The sequence below is a fragment of the Sapajus apella genome, unplaced genomic scaffold (genome assembly GCF_009761245.1).
Source record: "Sapajus apella isolate SASKATOON/1434 unplaced genomic scaffold, GSC_monkey_1.0 scaffold19, whole genome shotgun sequence".
Classification (NCBI taxonomy): Eukaryota; Metazoa; Chordata; class Mammalia; order Primates; family Cebidae; genus Sapajus; species Sapajus apella.
In genome coordinates this window covers 26094432-26100431 of record NW_022436959.1, presented here as the reverse complement: position 1 = coordinate 26100431, position 6000 = coordinate 26094432, and the positions used below count along the sequence as shown (strand labels likewise).

At 30.1% G+C, this 6000-nt stretch overlaps 1 protein-coding gene and 1 pseudogene across 12 annotated transcripts in view; one reads left to right on the top strand and one right to left on the bottom strand.

Moving 5' to 3' along the window:
- PHF14 (PHD finger protein 14) overlaps window positions 1-6000 on the top strand; it is a 200824-nt gene that overhangs the window by 133873 nt on the left and 60951 nt on the right. The window lies entirely within an intron of this gene.
- Window positions 800-949, bottom strand: LOC116557605 (annotated as a pseudogene).

Below are 6000 nucleotides of genomic sequence, written 5' to 3'. Positions count from 1 at the left end.
ATCTCAAAAAAAAAAAAAAAAAAAAAAAAAAGTTAACAGCAAGGAATATATGTATAATGATTATTAAAATATAATATTTGTGTATATTTTATTTAATAATCAAGCATTTTAACCTAACATTGTAAACTATATAGTAGCAAGAATTATTTTCCAGGCATTTTATTAAGGCCCAGATTTAAGAGAGAACGTATTTAATTTTAAAAATTTTATTGCATAGTTCAGAAATGTATTCCCAAAATTTCATTTAAATGTAAAAACAATGAAGCACTATAGGGTTTAAATTGTTGTCCTATGAGTCTCTTTAATAAGTTTTTTTAAGTGTGTTTTTTTGTTTGGGATTTTCTCCTACCCTCAACAAACAAGTTAGGAAGGCAGTTTTTGAAATAGGATTTCCACCTTTTTAAAATATACCTTTTTGCATATATTCTTTTGAGAAGTCTCAATAATACTATAAATATGTAGTATCATATGAAATGTTAAGTTATAGAGTAATGTTGTTAATGAGCATTGAAAAGGCAAGGGGGCATATTTCAGATTTGTTTGAAATATGGCATACATTTTGTACATACCATAGGTGCCAGTAGCCATTGGATAAGGTTTTAGTTTTATTTTCTCCTCTACTACAGAATGGGTGTTTGGACTCTGAGTGGAAATGAACTAGGAAGGCACATTGTTAGAAAACTTGCATTGTATTTGCTGTATACAGTTTGACCTGTAGTTGAATATCAACATAAACACCTAACATTTTCAAAATTTCATCAAATATGTTTTCTAATTTTGGAATATCACAGCAGTTTACCGTAAGGAATGAAACAACAGTGAAATGGATTTGTATTTTCATTATAACTATATACTATTAATATATTACTATTTTCCAATGAAAATTAAACTTAATATAATATTTAAGCTGAAGCTACACTTGATCTTAGCCAAAAGGCCGAGAAGCGATTAAGCTGAAGCTTATAGAGACTTAATTCATTCCCTTGAATATTTGTGTCACATCAGTTGTTTTTCTTACTTTAGAAGACTTCCATTCATGATCAGTGGGTAGTAAATATCTGTTTACATTTTCTACTGAAAGATATTTGCTAGTATTAGATACTAAGAAGAAAGCATTGATAGATAATGTCATGCTTTATAATATAGTGAATGCTGCAGAAACTTTTACATTCAGAAAGCTGTATGTTATTAACATCCAAGTCAAGAAAATTAGTAACATCTTAGGGCTTAAAAGAAACCTAGGATGAAAGTTCACATGCATTGCTTATCCTTTATTCTCCTACATTTGCTTTGGTAGAATATTATTTGCTAGGTAGCACTGCATATGTTTTCCATATTTATATATTTTAATGAAATGAAAAGCTAAAAGAGAAATACTTATTGCCATAAGAAAGTAATCAGTTGCAAATAAATTTATATGGTAAAATTTTTTCAACTTTTTTCTCTGCAGTAGTCATGTTGTTAAGCCTAGCAAGTCTTCACTTTTATTTGAAATTTTGACTCGTATATAGAAATTATTTGTTTTGCCTAGAAGTTTAGATGATACAAAGCAAGGGTGTATAGTTGAATATTTGCTTGAAAAATGAATTGCACTTTAACATTTTGTCTAAATTCTGTGGACCAGGGGAAACTCCAAAATACTGCTATTTATATTGTCAGCAGCTATTTATTTATTACTTTGTCTTTCAAGTAACTGGTTTTTGATGCGGGGTTGTATGAGGGCAAAAATTTCTGTCTTTATCCCTGCCGATTATTTTTATAGAAATTTCATAAGAGTCTAATAAGATTCATCATATCTAAATTCATTATATTTTTGTTTTAGCACACGAAAGCTGAAATGCACCTATTTAGTTTTAATAATATTGATTTAATAACAATTTGCCTAAAAGTAGAAGAATGTCTTTTTATTCTACCCAAACCCATGAAGTATGGCATGATAAGACTTTTTCTGTCTCATCAACTCTTCATAAACCTAGATAGTCATTTTGAGTTTCATAAAAAATGGCCAGTTACATGGACACAAACATATCTACATGTATGTACATGCATGGAGGCACAAATTTATACACATACAAATACACAGAGACACACACACACTCGTATACAAAACACATCTTCTCTCATAGTCTGTGCTTCAAAGCCATTGACTAAGACAGCAGCCATCCATACAGTATACTATGCTTATATTCAGTGGAGCTACAGGTAGTTCATTGCTACCTGTCACCATGCATTAGGGCTTTTTTTTCTTGCTCTTTACTGTGTTGTAAAAATCTTATTGTTAATAAATGCTACATGCCTGGAAAAGAAATGTATTTTCTTCTTTCTTAACCCCACTTTTCTCTTATTTTTCTTTCATTTCTACTTCCATCCATTTGCCCAAGTTAGATAACTGAAATCATCCTCAAGCCTTCCCATCCTTATCTCACATAGCAAACCACTTCCTGAGTCCTATAAAAGTTTTCTTCCTTAAATATTTCTCCATCCTGCTCTTTGCTCCTTTTCTCTACTCATAATAGAATGAGAAAGAGTTAGGCACTACTCTCTTGATTTAGTGCCTAACTCTTTCTCATTCTATTACGGTTCTTCCTGTTTTAGAAGCTATCTAAATAGCTGTGCCAGACTTAGCCCTTTTTATCCATTCTGCTCACTAGAGGCCTCTAAATGAAGTGTTTGCACCACAGTAGATATACAAAATGACTCATTAAATTAGTTCTATATAACATCTATTTTAATTTTCATGTCTGAGTCTACTTCATGATTTAAATATGCTAGTACTTTAGAACAGGTACCTAAAAATTCACACATATATATTTATGTTGAAGTGCATATTTCAAATGTTTTTACTATTGAGATGCATCATCAAAAATGACTTTCTGAAAATGTAGTTGTCATATCTCTGCTTTAAATCTCTCAGTGCTTTTTCATTTATTTTTAAAAACCAACCAGATTAGAAAACTAGCATTGATATATTATTACTGTCTAATCCTCAGATTTCATTCAGGTTTGGCCATTAATTTCAGTAAGGTAAGGTCATTTATGGTAAAAGGATTCAGTATAGAATCACAGGTTACATTTAGTTTTCATGTTTCTTTTGTCTTTAATCTGGACAGTTCTTTAGTCTTTCCTTAACTTTCATTAGCTTGTGACTTTTGAAAATTACAGAGCAGTTATTTTGTAGAATGTACTTCACTATGTATTTTTCAAATATTTTCTTGTGGTTTAAATTCATTATAAATCTTTGGTAAGAGTATCACAGATGTGATGCTTTGTGCATTCTACACAAAATTTTTATTTGAATTATAGATAATGATGTTATATCTTAGGAGTTGTCTGCCAGTTTTCTAACTAATTAGTGATTTGTGGGACAAAACCTTGAGACTATATAAAAATATCCTATTCCTTATCAAACCTTAATTTCCTATTTTATTCAATGGGGTTATATTGAATGTTATTATTTATTTCTTTTTCAAATTGCTCCAAATTTGGCTAATGAAAGCCACTTCAAACTGTCTTCTATATCCTTTTGACATGATTCCACTAATCTTCAAGAACTTTCTTGCTGAAGGTCTTCCAGGCAGAAACTAAGATCTGGTGTGATCATTGCTACTGGGATGTTGTTCTTCCTGGTTCTCTCAGTAGACAAAGCCAAGGACTAGGTGTAAGCAGGCATATGTATTCATACCACAGCCACACTTACATCTATATTTTTGTTTTTATAGACATTGAAAACTAATTTTCTTCCTTTTTATCTTTGTAAATAACTCCTTTGTAAATCTCCAACAGAAAACTGGCTCCCATTTTCCTTAATATATATACTCGTTTATCATTACTTTCCTGATACGAAACCAATCTCTTATCACCCTCTACTCCTACCCACGTAGATACCTGCTTTGCTTATCATCTGATAACTTTTAAACTGAATAGCTGAGGAAGAGGAGAAAGAAGGGATAAGGACAGACATTTGTGTTTTTTACAAATTCTACAGGTGATTTTATTAGCAGTTAGGAATAAGAACTACTGTTATATCTAGTTTTTAGAAACTTCAGTTTTTACAAAGTCTTGAACCCAAAAATTAACTTTTTGGAATTTTAAAACAAGTACACAATGTGTTTAACCCAAGTCAAATGTCAACAAATTGACATTGTAATATTATGTTGTATATTGCCATATGAGATATAAAGTAGACTTAGTATTGTAGTTAAACAAATAGGACATAGTTCATGCTTCAGTCTTTTCCATTATATTCTTGATAAAGATCTCAACAACTTTTGTCTGCTGAAACACTTAAAATGAAGATAACTTGTCTTAACATCGTTAAATGAACATGTATAAATATTTCTTTTAAAAGTGCTTCCTCCAAGTCATATGTATTCAGAAATGTCACTGAGGATTTAAATGTCCATCATGTACTTTACAGTGACTATGTCAGTTACTATTCTAGCTTTTCATCTTTGTTTAAGCTCTGTTTTGTGAGAAGCCATGGAGTATACATGACAGGTCATTATCTGACTACTATAAGATGAGCTGTCTTAGCTTGGAGACTTCTATTTGGTTCACTCTTATTTGATCTTTCTAGTATGCTACATTTTTTGAGTAGTAATAATTCATGAATTCATATGCACAGGAATTTTATCCAAGTCCTTATGAGAGATTTTCTCGAACTACAAATGTGTTACAGATGAGCTAAGGCAAGTCATATTTCTCAATAATCATTTGTATTAAAAAATCTTTAAGTAGAGGACATACAGTATTTTTGAATTTTGGTGTTTTTTTTTTATATTTTCTGCATTGAGGAAATAAATTCTATAACTATGTCAAAACAACATATTTAAATACATAGTTTCAAGTAAAATAGTCATTAAGAATTGTGGCTCTTTAAGAACAGAACAGTCTCTTCAGGAGTATCTTGCCACAATACATTAAACAAGCATATTTAATTGAACTTGGTAATATTGGAAATTGAATGTCTGAATTTTATGCATTGAGAAGATTTATAAAAAATATAAAATTAAAATGAATTATCCTTTAAAGATCTTTAAAATTTGAAGCATATAACTGAGCCATAAAAAAGGGGACTTTTTAATATTTTAACTATTCATTTGACTTCTGGGATTTTTTTCTGACATTATATTGAATTTTAAGTTTCTGGATTTTACATGGCTGACAGAGAAGTAATTTTTAGGTAAAATGTATATCACTCAGGTATGTAAAAAGTCTGGAAAAAAATTGTTTGTATTGTGTACCATATTAGAAGTAAACAGAACAAATCTGTAGTGTTTTATAGACTTACTAAAAGTATGAGAATTAAAACTGTGTTGTGTGGTTATCCTCAAAGATGGTTTAGTTTTGTATTAAACTTTAGATTTCCTCTTTGTTGGAGGGTAGGGATAAAGCCCACAGATTTCCAGTTGATCCTCTACCGTACAACGTCCTCAACTAAATTCAGGCTGTTTCAAATTACTTCTAGCATGTTCCCTAGCAAACAAAATTGTTTGTATAAATGTCTTTTAATCCCTTAGTTTCTAATTGAGTGCTGTACTTTGGGACTATTAATAATGACTTGCTTAACAATTCCACTAATTATAGTTGGTACTTGGCTAAAAAAAAAAGTAGAGTGTGTTATTATTTATACTGAACATTTATGTCCTGAATTGAAATAATTCATCATTATTGCCTGGTCAGGTAGGTGGTTTTATTAATACTTGATTGTCCTAGACTTGTTTTCTGAAACCTATTTGTAGACAATGCTTATATCAGGTAATCATTTTTTAGTAAAACATAGGTTGTTTACTAGTCATTCTTAATAATATTAATAGAATTGGAATGAGTACTGATCTGTTTAGTTCTATAGCCTAGGGTAGTTTTCACAGGAACCATATAATACACATTAAGCATATATACTTCAGTAAATTATTTCTTAAGAATCTTTTTGAAAATATGATTTATTAAGATAAATAAGACAAACTGTCAGTTTGTCAGTGTTTATGATACACATATTTT